Source organism: Callorhinus ursinus, unplaced genomic scaffold, assembly GCF_003265705.2.
Source record: "Callorhinus ursinus isolate GAN/ISIS: 27379988/994484 unplaced genomic scaffold, GSC_fseal_2.0 scaffold1, whole genome shotgun sequence".
In the NCBI taxonomy this organism is placed as follows: Eukaryota; Metazoa; Chordata; class Mammalia; order Carnivora; family Otariidae; genus Callorhinus; species Callorhinus ursinus.
In genome coordinates this window covers 19,738,683-19,756,402 of record NW_027397063.1, presented here as the reverse complement: position 1 = coordinate 19,756,402, position 17,720 = coordinate 19,738,683, and the positions used below count along the sequence as shown (strand labels likewise).

Genomic DNA, 17,720 nt, shown 5'->3' with positions numbered 1-17,720 from the left:
AGGACTGGATCCTAGAGAAAAATCCTAGCTGTCCTACTTGCACCAAACATTTGCAGTGTAAAAATGTCTAGATGAAAATAAAGCATGACTAAGCCAGATGGGCGGGGAAGTGACATAATTAATAAGAGTTTAAAAAAAGTAATTGGTTTTATGATTTTGTAAGTAACAAGCGAGAATCATAGAAAACTTCAAAATATAGAAAATTATAAAGAAAAAAAAAATCACCAACAGTTCCACTACCTGAAGACAACTGTTGAGGTTTTCCTGTTCCTTTTCTCTGTGTAGAATCTCATGTTCCTTTTTGTCTTCAAGTCAAGTTTTATCTAAGGCCTCCTCAGCAGATTTGGAGGGAAATCTCAGTCATTATTAATCCCTATACTATGTGTGGAAGTTAGGTGGAAGGATGTCTTCCAAAAAAGTTTTATGTTATCTTTTGCCGTCAAGAACATTCTGGAAAGATACCCTTTTTTTCATTCCATACTGGTGACTATTGTTATCTAACTTTTTAAAGCCAGGAACTGGGATCTTTGATATGGCCTCTTTCTCCACAGTTCTTAATGTTTAGCCCCTAGCGCCCCTGTTTTCCCCCAGCCCCTCACCATGCGCTTGCGCTTTCCTTCCAGTCATATTATTGGTGGGGTGGGTGTCACCATGGATGTGTGGACTGGTCTCCACCCAGAAAACGAAACAAACAAACAAAAAGAAAAACAGCTGCTTTCCAGTGATGAGAGATTTTTGCCAATTGTCCTGTTTCCACCTCCTCTCCTCCCAATACACTTGCCTTCCAGCCACCACCCCCACCCCCACAACCTGGCATCATCTCCTCTAGGAGGATGTGTGGAAGGTGGGTGTGGGAGCTGCTCAGTGTCTGGCAACTTCTGTTTTTGGCCCACAAAATCTAAGCTGAGTGAAGAGAGCACAGAGACTTGGTGACCTTTTGGAAATGGCAAGGAAAAAACACCCATAAGCAGGAGGAACCCAAACAAATTAAGTTCTTACTAAATTTTCATGCCATATATGTTCGATATAATTAGGATCACACTGTGCATGCACTTCTGAATTCTATTATTTTATTTACATTACAACTAAGCATTTTTCCATGTTGTTTAAAATTCTAAGCAAACGTGATTAAGAGCCGCATAGTGTAAGCGTGAGTATGCATCTATGCACAAAATATTGTGATCAGTGATGTAATGTAGGAGAGGAAGCTATGCAACCAGTCAATCTGGATTCCAATCCCAGCTCTACCACTTATCACTAACATAATCTAGGTAAGTTAATTAACTTCACTGATTCTGATCTGTAAAATGGGGGTGATAACAGTCTGTATTCATGTTGTTGTGGAAATTAAATGAGGCAATATAAGGTAAACCCCGAGAAGGGTGTCTTGCACACTGAAGGAATGACAATTATCATTTCAGTAATAATTTCTCATGCTGTGTCGTTGTGTCTCATTTTGTGTCGTTGTGTCATGAGAATGTGTCTCATTCTCATGCTGTGTTGTTAAGATATGGATTTGAAACTGCTAGTGCTCAGTTTGAATCTGAACTCTGTCATCTGTGATCTTGGGTAAATTACCTAGCTTCTCTGAACTTCAGTTTTCTCACTTATAAAACAAACAGTGGTACATCTTTTCAGGGGTTCTTGTGCTGATTAAATCCAACATTAAAGGTAAATTCCTGGCATAAGTTAATTAAGTGTTTAATCTATTATGACTTAATCTTTCCACATCCCCTGTGCCTACACAAAGCCTTCTAAATAGTAAGTGCTCAAAAAATATTTGTTGAATAGATGTTCATTGATTAAAGAGCTGGGTCACAATGTACTTACGTCAGTGCAAATGTTTGTAAAAGACCCAGAAGGATACACACTAACTTGATTATAGAAAATGCTTGTGTGGACTGAGATTGGAGAGTTAAGGAGGATTCACTTTTTCTCTACTTAAAGTTTACAGTGAAAATAAACTCACATTTTACTTTTCCTATTTAAAACTAATTTGAAAATAATTAAACCTGAAAAAAAGAGGGCAGGAATAGGGTCTTACATAGTCCTGGGTTTTGTGGTTGGTCACAATGCTACAAGTAACACAAAGAAAGAAACGGTGGGGCATACAGATTCCAGATCTTTCCAAGAGGCTTTGGATTTCACACGCTTTTGACCTTCCCTTTGAACCCAAATCTACAGCCTACCCAATGTGGTCAGAGTTTTTTTTTTTTTTTTTTTCTGAATGGGTAGTTTTAAAAATTAGCACAAAAAGACTTTCTCATAAATTGGGCCAAAAAAGTTTTTTTAAAAAGATTATTTTTACATAATCATTCAAAGGACACAAATCCATCTTGGAGTACTATCTTGTTTTGACACACTCCTCTCCGGGTGAAATGCCTCCATTGTAACATATTCCATTAAAAGCTTCTTTGTGTTGAGATGGAGTGGGAAAAATTGTGTTGTGTTTCTATAGGAAAAGAGCTTAGCACAGTTGGCAAGATTCTCCCAGGGTTTGACATTTCTCTGTGTAGTAATGGGCTGCCTCGGCCTTGCTAACAGCATCACCCACACGTGGACCCATGTAGAGGTGATTGGTTAGTTCTGCAGTGAACTCTCCTGGGTGGGGTAGGTACCTCCCAAGCAGCTTTTGGTGGTTACTATGCACAGATGAGGGCCCTATGCCCAGAACAGGGCATGATAATCTATCCGAGGTGTTGATCATTCCTTCCACTTACCAGATCATGGATGGAATGTCTGGCCATTGGGTGTGCTCTCCTATCTCCTTCTGGCAGGCCCCAGTTCAGATCAGCGCGGAGTTCAGCCTGTCTCTTTTGCATGACATCTTACTCCTCTCTTTGGAGGAATCTGCCATTTGGCTGGAGGCATATTTAAAATTGCGGTATGAGTCCTGAGACATTCACAGGTCCCAGAGAAATGAGAGAACCTCAGGTTCCAGGCTGACAGGAAGGCCTCTGTTCTTTGACAAAGTATTTTGTGTGTCTAAGATTTTGGAGAAAATGGTGCAAGTTAGAACAGATGCCACAGTATGGAATCAGAAAGAAAGGAAAAAGCTTGGGCTTAATGAAACAAATTTTGGACAAGAAAAAGTTTGACTGACAAAAACCAATGTGTGCAAAATTATAGTAGGTAAAATGTTACCCAATGGCCTTCTGTCCCCTGCTGGTGGCCTCTGTCCCTCTAACGCCCGATTAGGATGGAAAATGCATAGGACCAGAGGTCAAGCAGATAATTGATTCAAATTCTGGCACTGCCATTTACTAAAGATCTGACTTTGGCTATGTTCTTTATCCTAGAAGGCCCTCAGTTCTCTCCTCTGTAAAAAGGGGATAAAAATATTTATCTCACAGTATTGTGGGGGAAGAATAATGACATAAAGCAGTAAGCATTTGGTAGACACTCAATAATTATAACCATAAGTATGAGTGGCTTTTATGTACATTCAGAAGATAGGCCTGCCCAGTCCCTGCCCCCAACAGCTAGGGCTCTTGCAAGCTGTCAACGAACTTTTAAATTTAATAACAGGATTGAGGTGGATTTTTCATAGTTATTATACTTTAATAGAAGACTTTTATGAAAGTTTTCTCATTAATTTAAAATTTGAGCAGGTCAAATCCCAATGAGATATAACTTCATACCTACTAGCATGACTGCAATGACAATAATGGAAAATAACAAGTGTTGGCAAGGATGTAGAGAAGTTGGAACACTTGTACATTACTGGTAGGAATGCAAAAAGGTGCAGCCATTAGGGAAAGAGTTTAGTAATTCCTTGAAAAGTTAAACACAGAATTCCCATATGACCCAGCGATTCCACCTGTAGTTATATAACCAAAACAATTGAAAACAGGGACTCAGGGGCGCCTAGGTGGCTCAGATGGTTAAGCATCTGCCTTCGGCTCAGGTCATGATCCCAGGGTCCTGGGATCGAGTCCCACATCAGGCTCCCTGCTCCGCGGGAAGCCTGCTTCTCCCTCTGCCTCTGCCTCTCTCTCTCTCTCTCTGACTCTCATGAATAAATAAATAAAACATTTAAAAAATAAAAATAAATAAATAAATAAAAAGAAAAAAGAAGTGTTTAAAAAAAAAAAAGAAAACGGGGACTCAAACAGATACTCACCTGCTAACATTCATTGCAGTATATTATGCACAATAGCCAAAAGGTGGAAACAACCTTAGTGTCTACCAACAGATGAATGGATAAATAAAATATGTTATATACATATTTTATGGAATATTATTCAGGCATAAAAGGAAATGAAGTTCTGATACATGGACCAACCTGGACAAACCTTGAGGACATTATGCTAAGTGAAATAAACTGGACACAAAAGAACAAGTATTGTATGATCCCACTGATAAGAAATTTCCAGAATAGGGAAATTCATAGAGACAGAAAGTGAATTTGAGGTATCTAGAGAATAGGAAAAAGGAAGAACAGGAAGTTACTGTATGATGGTTACAGAGTTTCTGTTTGGGATGATGAAGAGTTTTGGAAATTGATAGTACTGAGGGTCGTACAATATCATGAATGTAATTAATGCTACTGACTTGGACAATTAAAAATAGTGGAAATGGAAAATTTTGTGTTATCTATATTTTACCAAAATAAACAATAACATACGAAATGCATACTTAAGTACATAAATATATGACCTCTAACTAAAAACAAAAATTTTGATAGGTTACGCATTCACATGGTCCCAAAACAAAATCGGTAAACACAGAATTCTTACTCCTCTCTCGGATCCCATCCATTGCATTCCCTTTACCACTTTCAACAGTTAACCCACTGGTATTTGTTTCTCAAGTATGTTTTCAGTATATCTTTATGCAAATATCAAAAGAGAATAATAATGAATTTTTATTCCTCCCTTTCTATGTATAAATATATTAACATATATGCATTGTTCTATGCCTTCATTTATCCATTTAAAGATACACCCCAGAGATATTTCCTTATCAGTATATAAAGAGCTGCCCTATTCTTGTAGACTGTTGCATAATATTCCATTTTGTACTCTACCGTGATCAACTGAACCAGTCCCATAGTGATGGAATTTGGGTTTTTTTGAAATTTTGATATTTAGAGTTTTTCAATCTATAACTTTGTCCATTTTTCATTCATATGTGCAGTTTTTACTGTAAGATCAGTTGCCAAGACTGGGATTGCTGGAATCAAAGGGTAACTGCATTTATAAGTTTGATAGCCATTTCCAATTCTCCGTCACCAGGATTGTACCTACCAACAATGCTATGAGGATGCCTATTTGTACAAAGATTCACCAAAAAAAGGGCTAAATTTTGTTTTTGCAAATCTCCTTGCTAAAAAATGGTATCTGAGTATGATTTTAATTTATATTACCCTTATTATGAATACAGTTTGGCATCTTTTCAGATACTTAGAGGTCATTCTTTTTTTTTTTTTTTCTGTTGATCCAAAAGTTTCCAGAATCCAAAGGAATGAATGGCTAATGGAAGATTTTCAGACTGGAGAAAGTGGAAAGGAGATAATCAGGGAAATGGAGTCCATCTAATTCCCCCTCCTTCATCCACATGGTACACAAACTAAGCAGTTGCCTCTTTCTAGGGCAAAATCTGCTTTCAGATCTCTGGGGGGAGGTGGTGGTGGGAAGAGTGTTGCTTTTGGTCAGAGGAGGATGAGCTTTGGGGGAGAAGGCAGTCTGCCCTCCATGTGCACTGGATCCCAATTGGTATGAAAAGTAGGCTATGAATCAAGAAGTCTAATAAAACCACTTTGTCTAATGTCCTATCAACATTTTCGTGCAATTTCCAATGAGCTGCCTGTGAAAATCTCCTCAAGAAAGACGATCACCTGAGCTTGCAGATTTCATACTCTATAACTCTGCAAGTTCTTGGGAGAAACCACAGAGCCATTCAATCATTCCTTTTGAGATGAGAATAAATGACAACCATACCACCTAAACAGCATCAGTTGGCTGTGGGGGCAAGCTGTCATTTCCAGGAGAGGGTGTGGCTTTATATCCAAGGGTGCAGCATATGATCATGTTTAAAAATTCCAAAGATAGCAGAAATTCAAATGGGTCGGTTTTGTCATTAAGCTGCCTGCAGGTGTTCCATTTAGATCAGATGCCACATTTGCAAGCCAGAACGGAAGAAGTGGGCTTTTGCTTAATTCACTGAGTCTCAGAAGAAAATGAGCATTTTTTTTCCCACGACAAACTGGAATTTGCCTCAGACGAGCTTGACATATTGCCGGCCTGTGGTCTAACTTTGTCTGAGAATGTCACTCCGTTCTTCCAAAGTTGCCAAGATCAGAGGCCAACAAGAAAAAGAATGGGGCTTTTTTAAGACTGCCGGATGATATCTTCCCCACAATCCGTTCTGATGTGTCATTGCAAGTGTCCGGGTGACTAAGGCAGAGAGAAAAACAAAAAGAGAGGCCTTCTTGCTCCCAGAAATGGCTTCTGGTAAGATAAAATAACCAGGGGACATGATGGGTTCAGGACATCTATAACCAACCTGGGCTGGATCAGCATTTCTAAGTTTTTAACCAAGAAATATTGATTTATGTTTATTATGCTTTATGGCACTTTAGAGCAATTTATAACACTTACATTAAGAAATGGATGGGCTGGGAGAAAAGCCAATATGGGCATGAGAGAAGATGAAGTGCTGTCAGGAATAGCAGCTTTCAAGTATCAGGTGCAATTTCTTGTTTTTGCATTTTATCTGAACTTTTTAACATGAAGCCAGAATAATGATGATTGGTTTTTAAAGCTACACAAACAGACAAAAAGGGATATGTTGAACAAATCTAAAGGAATCATTAAAATACACACAGACACACACATTCAAACATATATATGTATACATATATATACCCTCAAACATTAAAACTAAAAAGCAAAAATAAAATCCTTCTCTATAGACTTATTTTTAAAATATACTTAATGGCATCCTTAGGTAAAATAAAGGTAACAAACAGTACTGTATAAAATATGAGTCTTTATTCCAAATGTGAGTTATTTTAACAATAACAAAAAAACTCAAACAAATGCAGCAAAATACTATGAATCTTTGCCAATATAATCACTTCTCTAATAAATTTTGATGAATCAAGAAAGACTCAGAGACCAGAGACATTTTCCTTGTATGTGTCCCACAAGAGCAATTCCAGGACTGTAGCATCAAGTAAACAAATGAAAATACGCAAAGAAGTATCAAGAGACCATGGTAATGGGTACTGAAAAATAAAGTTTTACAGATATAGGAGTTGCTCATTCTTTCCATGATTATCTATTAATATCATCAATTGTTATTATTTAGAAACTCTCAGAGCTAGAAAGTGGCCAAAAGCATTTATCTAACTACTTACTGTTAACATTAGCTATTTTTTAAAAGATTTTATTTATTTATTTGAGAGAGAAAGAGAGAGCATCAACAGGGGGAGGTGCAGAGTCCCTGCTGAGCAGGGAGCCTGACACAGGACTCAATCCCAAGAACTGGGATCATGACCTAAACCGAAGGCAGACACTTAACCAACTGAGCCACACAGGCATCTTTATCATTAGCAATTTTAATAGTAAGACATTTGTTCAGGTATACTGTACATCTTCAAAACATAGCCCTATATCAAAGAGCCCAGGCTGAGCTAAGGAAAAAAATAGCATTTGGGAGTGAGGTGGATCACAGTGAATTTTTTTAGAATGGTTGTAATTTTCAACAACTTTAATTTGGAATTTTTCCTTTGGGAGAATGTCCATATTTATGCAGAAGTCTTACAAGCATCATAGGAGAACCAAGTTTTGAGTTGAGTTTGCAAAGGCTCAAGTAATATGATTTGATGATAGAACGAGATGCAGTTTTAAGAAAGTGAGGATATCAGACAGGAAGTTTGGGTTTGGTGGATAAGAGGTGGAACAAGGAATCTCTGATAAAACTGTTAATAGTCACAGAAAGTAGGTAGGATTTCAGCAGGCAAAATAACACAAGCATAGGACACTGAAGACAAGATTGACTATGACTTCATTGCATATGAACAAACAAAAAATTTGGAAGGGAGAAAGCTAAGGACAAGAATACAGGAAAGAATATGAAAGAGTAGGCCTCAATAGACATCAGTTCAGGTTTGGGAAAATTTGGTCCATAACAGGGAAATAAGTGGTTGTTAAAGAATATGATCTGGGATGCCTGGGTGGCTCAGTCGGTTAAGCGTCTGCCTTCGGCTGAGGTCATGATCCCAGGGTCCTGGGATCGAGTCCCACATCGGGCTCCTTGCTCGGCGGGGAGCCTGCTTCTCCCTCTGCCTGCCTCTCCCCCTGCTTGTGTTCTGTCTCTCTCTCTGACAAATAAATAAATAAATAAATAAATAAATAAATCTTTAAAAAAAAAAAGGAAGAATATGATCTATAATCATGACCTTTTCTAGTCCAATAACTACTGAACTTCACTTACTGGTTTGTTCTGTGGAATTTAGGTTCACAGTCAGGACCCTTAAAAGGGTGGTCCTAATATATAACCCTCCAATGATATTTCCCCAAACTCACCATCATTCCAGGCCATCTATTCCACTCACCTTCAAAACACACAAAGGACCTCCACATATGGGGATGTGTGTTTATCAACTGAATATTATTGGATACTTGAATGCTTTGTCCTGTTGTCAGTTTCCTATTCCCTCTCTTAGTTCCTGGATCTCTAGTACTTCTTCACATACAGATTCTCTTTATTAAGGTCCAATTGCTCTTTATTTGGGCAGTCCTCTTGGATGGAGACTCTTTCAGAATGGCTCAAGGCCAGCTTCATTTGCCCCATGGAGAAACTGAGCCTACTGGGGAAAGTGCACACAGTGTGCAGCCTTAGTCACTCCTGTTTAAATTTCTCAAGTTTGTGTCTGATCCCTTTCCTTATTCCCCAGCTTCCCTCTACCTCCAGGGATATAAATCAAGCTCTATATTCAAGGCTCAGACTTGGCTTGAGAAGGTGGGAGCAGTCCACTCTGATTATCTCTCCTTCAGCATTTCTCTTTTCCTGGCTGGCTATGGTGATTCTCTCTGCTGACAGAACCAGTTTCACTCCCTTAGCATGTCCTTTGCAAGTGGTCTGCCCTCTCACCCGGCTTTGGTATGCTTACTCTCAGCCTTTTGTACCTCAGAAAAAAATGGAATTTAATTTATTCATTGGTGTTGAGTTCACTTCTGCAACATCCAGTATCATTGTGGGATACCCTACATGGCTAGATTTTCCTTATGTTAACATGCCATTGCTTTTGCTATAATTTTGCCTTATCTGTCCTGAGTTCTGTCCTGTAGAACAAACACTGAATTTTCAGTGTTGGTTCCTAGGATTGTTGCAGAATTCAGTGCTGTGTAAAGGTGGCCGGGGAATTATTTGGGAGAAAATGGTAGAAATGGGAAGAAGTCACTTAACTAACCAAACCTGGGGAAAAAATGGTGGCCAAAAATCGTATCTTCAAGATATGGCAAAAACAATACAGTTGCAAGAGGGAATTAAGGATGAAAGACAGTGTGATATTTTTTTATTATGATTGTGTTTGCGTGTATTGATGGATTGCTTAATTCAGGGCCAAGAACATGGGGACATGGCCATGGGTGTACAGATGAGAGACCATAAGAGCACATCTAAATGAAGTCTCCAAAAATGAAGTAAGGTTGGTTTACAACACTGTGTGCTTGGGTAGGGAGAAGAGGAATACAGTTAGAGCAAAAAGTAAAAAAAAATTAAATTAAGATATTTTATGTTACTATGTTTTAGTTAATGTATAGTCATTCTCTAGTAAGAAAAAAGGAGTTTAAGAGAGCTGACCTGTCCATAACGGCAGGACAAGAGTGAAAGTTGGCCCCCCATGAAGCCAAAACTTGTAAAGAAATATTCTTGCTGATGTCCCAAGATTTTAGTAGGAGCTTGAGGTTAAAAAAAATTAAAGAGCTTCCAATGGAGTACTAAAATAGCAAAAGGCCGGGCGCCTGGGTGGCTCAGATGGTTAAGCGTCTGCCTTCGGCTCAGGTCATGATCCCAGGGTCCTGGGATCGAGTCCCACATCGGGCTCCCTGCTCCTTGGGAGCCTGCTTCTCCCTCTGCTTCTCTCTCTCTCTCTCCTCCTCTCTCTCTCCCTCTGTCTCTCATGAATAAATAAAAAAAATCTTAAAATAAATAAATAAATAAATAAAATAGCAAAAGGCCTTAAAGTCAGGTTTTAGGAATCCAAAGTACCAGAAGATTGAAGAGCTGAGAATAGTGGGTCCAGTAGGAAAGCCTGAGGGTGATGGGAAAATATCTGAGATGAGTCTGATGCTCACAGGTGCATTCTACGATCTCTGAACCAAGAGTGAGTGGATGTTTTGCTTAAAAGGCTGGGACTGATGGGGACATAGCATAATGATCAGTTGCTTTTACTGACTCATTTCATTCCTCTATAGCTTAAAGTTGTAAGGATGGAATATTTCTGCAATTGGAGTAACCTATTGTACAGATAGTCCATCTTGATAGATATGCTGTTTTCCTGGTTGGCTGCTTCTAATTTACCTGATGGAGAAATGAAACTCCTTAAAGTGTTGACCTGATCCCTTGAAACCTGAGTTTCTAGGTCTGCTTTAACTCTTCTAAGAGGTGGCAGTCTAGGTGGCCAAAGGAGGACTTGATCATTGAAAGTTTTGCTCCAGGGTTAGGTGATTGACTTTGGCCATGTTGTTTCCTCAAGACATTAATGCTGGGAAGGAATTTCCTACCTCCTTCAAAGTCAGAAGACTTGGTCTCTCTCTAGGTAGGGTCAAATAGACTAAGACCACAGTAAGGGTTAACCCAGATTTTAAATGCCAGAAACATTACAGATGTGACTAGGACTGGGCAAACCCTTTGCTTTCCCAAGGAGGTTGTTTCTACTATAAATATAGAAAAATAGAAAACAACTCAGTGGTAATCAAGAGTGTACTACACAGATTACTGCATATCTCTAATCATCTTCAGGGTCATTCTACCAATATCATGTTAACATCATGCAACCATATTGGCCAGACAAAACATGGCCCAGAAACCCCGTTTGAACTCTTGAACACATATTTTTTTAGGGTTGGTCTTGGGGTTGTGCCCTTGCTTGGACCTGAGATTTTTGTAAGACTAGATTCATTAAATAGATCAGGATCTTGTCTAGACAAATGAGCATGAGCCCTTGATCTAACGTACCTTGCTGGAGGAAGGACACCAGTCTAATGGCATTCAGAGTTGCTAAGGGATGTCTGGGTGTCTGCCTTTCATTCAGTGCCCTTCTGGACCCAGACAAGGTTGTAGGTGCCCCGAATACCCAATAAATCATTTACCAGAAAAACAAGAAGAGGTCATAGCACCTGGGTGGTGTATCTTCTGTGGCTTGGCCTAAGGGAATGGAGAAGATAGAAGAGGATGTTGAGTTCTCCTGCCTGATGGGTAATGATTGCTGTCAATGCACTGAAAACCAGTTGTGGGGAAATCACAACCCATACCATGTGGCCACAGCCTGAGACCCTGGCAGAGTCCAAGGATGGCTCATTTGGGTGTGGCCACATGGGCTCAGGTCACAGAGGGAGGATGGCTTCCCTGAAGTGGGACTTGTGTGTAGCTGCTGCATAGACGGATAATGACACAAAGTGAGAAATGACTTTGGGGTGACCAGAGAGAAGACATCTGACCAGGTAGAGGAGCATCTCACCAGACTCAGACAGCAGGGGTCCAGGAGGTGACTCTAGCTGCCAAGTGGGCTGAAAGTGAAAACAGATGGGAAATACTGGGGGAACATAGATTCCAGTGGTGATGCTGCTGGGGTCTCAGCAACCAGAGAGGACAGCTTTCCTTTACCATCAGGAATGATCTCTATTCTCTCCTTTCCCCATGTATAGCCTTCTCATGCTATCCACAAAAGGAAATGTCTTATTGTTTTTAATGATAAAAGTTGTGTTTAATTTAAGCTAGTTAGTTATCTGTCTTATTGGTATACTTGGTTTATAAACAGGATTCCACCCCCCACGATAGTACTAGTTGCTTCTCCTTATTTTCATCTTTGTACCCAGAGACTCATTTTAGGCAAGATCTCAATTTATATTAAAGAATGCCAATTTCTGACTTCTTTGCCAAAGGAAATCTTGCCAAATGGAGATCAGTTTTGAAAAACCAAAGATAAATGTACGCATATTAAAGGTTTAATTGTATTATTTCCCTCTTTATACTTTGATTACTCTGACAGATGGGGCCTTCACAATATACTCATTGTTCAGCTGGAAACCCCATGAAGCTGTAACCTGAACCCGTTGTCCTAAGGCCACTCAAAGGCGTCTCCATGCAATGGCGTTTGTGGACCCCAGCGGAGGGGTGGGTAAGGAGTTGTTAAGCCACTTGAAATTGCTTTTAGTGCATTGAAAAGTGGTCAGGCCATTTCAGGCCATAGCAGTGTGGCAGAGTGCCCAACTGCCTACGTCAAGCAGTGTTTATAAATTAGAAATTACCAGCCATTTGGTTCCTTGCTGATCAGTCAGAGTCCTGGAAGACTATGCCGACGTGTCTGGGGCAGAGTTGTTACTGGACCAAACAAAGCATAGCTCTTGGTTAATCAGTCATGATTTGTCTATCTGGCAGTGTTATTAGAAGAGACTTGAAAGTGTATGTCTCTTCAAATGCAGTGCTATGTGGCTAATTATTCCAACTAAAAGCACCCATGAAAATGGTTGTTTGAAAGTTCTGTTGCCAGGCATAGAAACTGACAATAAAATTCAAAGCCAAAAATGGCCCCATATGAAATATATCTCTAAATATATTTCATTTATTTCATCAAAAAACACTTGTTGAGCATGTGTTAAAATGTGTCGGACATGAAACATGACTGGATTAGCCCCACCCCCTCATTTTTTTTATTGAATTATGGTGAAGTATCTGAAACTATTTTAAGCCCTTTATGTATATTAACAGATTTAATCTTCACAACAACCCTGGGAGGAAGGTATGGCTAATGATAGCGTCTCACAGTTGTAAAACATGAGGCGCAGAGAGTTAAGCAAGTTTTCCAGGGTCTCTGCAACTAGCAGACCATGGAGCTCTGACATGAATGCAGCAGACAGACTCTGAAGATCATTCTTGCTTTTTGTTGTTGTACGTGTCACGACAGCATGTCCACTGGTGGTGAACCCAGGGCTCTGGACCACCTCTGGATTTGCTTAGAGTTTTTGAGGAGTTTCCCTGACCAGGCCCAGATAATCTCTAGCCTGTTCCTCTGTAGGAAGTCTGGAGCAATCCCCAGCCTGGGGTCACTGTTGTTGACCAGCTACCTCCCATCCCGCGCCCAGTCCGTTGTCCTCCAAATGTGATCCACACCCACAGCCTCTCTGAGCACGGAATGATGTCCCTGAGCTCAGGCCACCCTTCTCAGCTTCTCCCTCATTCCTTGCCATTTTGACAGCCAATCCTGCCATGACTTTCCTTTCCACTACACAGACTAGTAGCAGGCCACAGCCACTGCCGTGGGGTAAATGGATACTGGGAAGAGTAAAGTGAGGGGAAGAGAAAATACTTAGACCAAAGGGCCAATGGTTAGAAAGAAACAATACAGCAGACTTTAAATTAAATGTGTCAGATTGAACACATATCTTATCTTCCCAAAGCCCCCACATGACAAGAACAAAGAGAAGAGGCGTAGACAAAAAAGCAGATGAGTCATGGGTAAGTGGTAACTCACATAGATTTGAGCTTTCTGGGAATTTAGATTTGAGAATTCTGAGAATTTCTGGGAACGCCTGATGGAGAGAAGCCAACAGCGACCACAGGACCCTGAAAAGATTCGGGGACTGGAAGCACCAGACAGCGCAGAAGGAGGAGAAGATGGGAAGGCAGCTGACCCCAGATGCATTAACTGAAACATTGTAGGGGATCAAATCCCCAGATGGGGATTTTCTCATTCACACGGCTGGTCGGCTTCCCCTCCCTTGCTCTGGAAGAAACTGAGAAGGTTGTCATGAAGAGTCCCATCAAAATGAAGCTTGGGAGTGGTGGACACCAGACACACTGACCATGGAAGAGGGGCCAGCACTGAAAGAAGGCATTAGGTGACCATTTGCATCCTAAATGGTGAGGTACCTGGGCCACCCCTTCCCCTGGAGGTCCTGGATTGCAGGCTGCCAGAACTGTATTCCTTGGCAGGAGAATGGAAAAGAGCTTTAGAAGAATTTACTAGTCTGAGAGAAAACACTTTTAATCTATGCGCCTGGTCCCCATAGTTTGTTCTCAATGCTTTAGAACCTCACTCTGAAATGGAGTGATAGCCAGTGATAAGAGAAGCTGCTATTATTAAATATGGAATCCAAAACAGGAAGAAAAAAAAAAAAGAACTTAGAGGAGACAAGAAAAATGGAAAAAAAAAAAAACCTTAAAGATTTTAATTAATATAATCAGACAGTTAGGAAAATAAATTGCATTTTGAAAACAAGAATGAAAATAACTTAGGACATCTCCTGACTAGGAGAATAAACAGAAAAAGAAATTGGAAACAGGAGAGAAAAGGTAAGGAATTAGAAAATCAAGTCAAACTATCCAATAGACAGATAATAGGAGCTCCAGAATTTGAGAAAATAGAAAATGGAAGGTAGGATGTAGTAAGATCTCCTTACTGTTATAAAGGAAAACTTCACAGAACTCCAGACATGAATTCTAAAATAGTTCCTGCATAGAGTGAGAACTTCATAAATGTTTGGAGCACAAATTCTAAAGAATCTATTACATACAATGCAATGAATGAAAAGGACCTTCATCAGAAAAGCCTGAGATAAGAGAATATCTTAAAAACTTGCAGAAAACAATCAGCATCAAAACAGTTTTGAGCTTTCCCATAGCCACGCCGGAAGCTAGAATTCAATGGAGCCAAACCTTCACAATTTTAAGGGAAAATGATTTACAACATGGAATCCTTTTTTTTTTTTTTAAGATTTTATTTATTTATTTGACAGAGAGAGAGAGAGAGAGCACGAGAGCAGGAACATAAGCAGGGGGAGTGGAAGAGGGAGAAGCAGGCTTCCTGCCGAGCAGGGAGCCCAATATGGGACTCGATCCCAGGACCCTGGGATCATGACCTGAGCCGAAGGCAGACGCTTAACGACTGAGCCACCCAGGCACCCCTACAACATGGAATTCTATACCAAACCAATTTATCAATCAAGTATGAGGATAGAATAGACATTTTCAGGCATGAAACAAAATTTCTAAATAATTATCCATATCCCCCACTCTCCACATACACACATACACACACCAGAGACACTCGCTTTTGGGGGAGGATACTGGCATATGTATTCCAAATCAAGGACAAAAATCAAGAAAGAGAAATGGGGCGCCTGGGTGGCTCAGTTGGTTAAGCGACTGCCTTCGGCTCAGGTCATGATCCTGGAGTCCCTGGATCGAGTCCCACATCGAGTCCCACATCGAGTTCCTGGCTCGGCGGGGAGCCTGCTTCTCCCTCTGACCCTCCCCCCTCTCATGCTGTTTCTCTCTCTCTCTCTCTCAAATAAATAAATAAAATCTTTTAAAAAAAATAAAAAAAAAGAAAGAGAAATGAATCAGAAACTACAGTTCAATGTAGGAGAGAAGCTAAGGGAATTCCCAAGATGAAGATGAAGGAAAGTCCCAGGAGAATAAGTGTGCCAAAGCTAATAGAGCAATCAATTAAGTTCAAAATAGGAAAACAGGGTTCCAGGAAGGGTTTCATCAAGAAACCCATAAAACTAGTATGCCTGACTGCATTTATAGGGGTTTAGAGTTCAATCAGACAGATAATGGATGCATTAATGATAGATACAAGCAAATAAATGAAGCAATGATTAAATCCAAGAAAAAACTAAACATTATACAAGAAAGGAAATGTAACCATGTTGTTTACAAGACTCAACGTGAACAAAAATTCATCTTAAACATAATAAAACAAACACTAAATAGTGATTTTAAAAAGTATCATGGAACGATGATGGAAAGATGGGGGGGGAGAGAAGTATATACATTGGCATTGACATAAAAGTACTAAATCCTACTCTTTTTTAGAGGGAATGAAAGAGATAATTTATAAATCTGAAAAAGAAAGTCTAGAGGCAGCAGTGTAGGCAATATAAGCCAAAGGCATAGAAACATGGAGGTAAATGCCCAAAGAGACAAGAAAAGCAATAGGAAGTCATCATTCTGAAGTGTAGAACTTGAAGGTTGGAAGTATGAAACTATTCTTTATAGTTAAGAGAGTTATAACAATTTTCTTTTTACACTAAGTACGTATATTTAGATGGAAGTAAAAGTTAGATTAAAAGGAGAGAGAGAGAAACAAAGGACAAGGGCGAAAGTGAGGCAGGGGAAAATTAGGGAGGAAGGGGAGAAGACCGAGAAGGAAGAGGAAGGATGGGAAGGAACTGTTGTTAGAAAGGTACTCAGTAAATGGGTGCTGAGTGCTTTGGATTTTCAAAGCCTGGGGGGATGAGACACCAAGGCAATCAGGAGATCTCACAAAGAAGGGCGAACTGAAAGTAAAGATATGATTTAGACAAACAGTGAGGATTGCGGAGGGAGGGTGAAGCACAGGGTGAGGCAGTCGCTGAAGCAAGATGCAGTTGTGTTCAAGGCTTCTGGTAGCCCATAGAATAATGAAATGAAAACACATCCCCCAAGATTTGGGAAGTATTGGAGTGGTGGTACAGGGGAGTTCCAGATTTGGAACCATGCCACATAGGGTTAATGAGGTTCAAACTGTCACCAGCAAGACCCCCACTGACCGCACCCTGCGGCACAGGAATATTAACCTAATCTTTTAAAGGCAGACAACAGAAAGAGCTCTGGTGTGGCCTAGACCAATTTGAGCTCAAGCATCCACTCACACCTATGCAGACGGACCATGGAGTGTCCAACAGTTACTGCTACCTCATTATAATGTTAAAAGCTTCACCCAAGGAGGAGCACAAGCTCCTTAATATTAACATAACTAGGATACACGTTTAGGCAAGTTTTCTAAGTAGGCCTGCACAACCTTGTATATCTGCCTCTACATGCAATGACAAAACCCCTTTCTGAATGTTCATCCTCACCCTAAATAAAAGGGTGGCACTCACTGCCACTTGCGTCATCACAGCTTTGGAAGTTATTCCCTGTGACCTCCTTATTTGCTGCAAATAAAGTCTCCTTTGTGTGACAACTCGCCTGGTGTAGTCTCTACCTGGAACCCACCAAGGAGCTAACTCGTGTTAGTTTGGTTACATCTCTATGATGGTGAAAACTTCCTAGTTTAAAAAGAATAGTAGATGGTATTCTTTTAAAGTAGATGGTGCCCCACCTCATGGGCAAAAGGCTTGTGAACAGATGGTAACCCTCCGCCAATTCGAAGGGTGCCTCTTTCCCCAGTGAACACAGAGCACTTGGATTGGTGAGCAGACTGAGTGGAATTTCAATCCCCATAGGCCCCCTTGGCTGAGTGATTCCAAATCCCCGCTTCCAGGTTTCTGAGCTACATTCCTTAGCCTGAGGGTGGGGGCAGGGACGGGTGGAGGGGTGGGGGGCAGGAATCAGAAACCATAGCTAGTGAGTGAGGAGGCTGAAGAAGACAATGTGTCTGCCCTCCCTCTCCTTGCTATAAGCTCCCTCTCATTGATCTGTGAGAGGGAATGAGGACTAACTAGCCATGAGTTGAGAATTTTGAACTAGATATTTTAGTGGATAAAATGAGATTATAT

At 40.4% G+C, this 17,720-nt stretch overlaps 1 long non-coding RNA gene across 1 annotated transcript in view; it reads right to left on the bottom strand.

The window, feature by feature from the left end:
* LOC141373565 (uncharacterized) overlaps nucleotides 1–2,761 on the bottom strand; it is a 31,754-nt gene extending 28,993 nt beyond the window's left edge. The window contains exon 1 of the long non-coding RNA XR_012379689.1: nucleotides 2,721–2,761. This is a non-coding gene — a long non-coding RNA (uncharacterized lncRNA). The remainder of the gene's footprint in view (nucleotides 1–2,720) is intronic.
* Nucleotides 2,762–17,720: the final 14,959 nt, after the last annotated feature.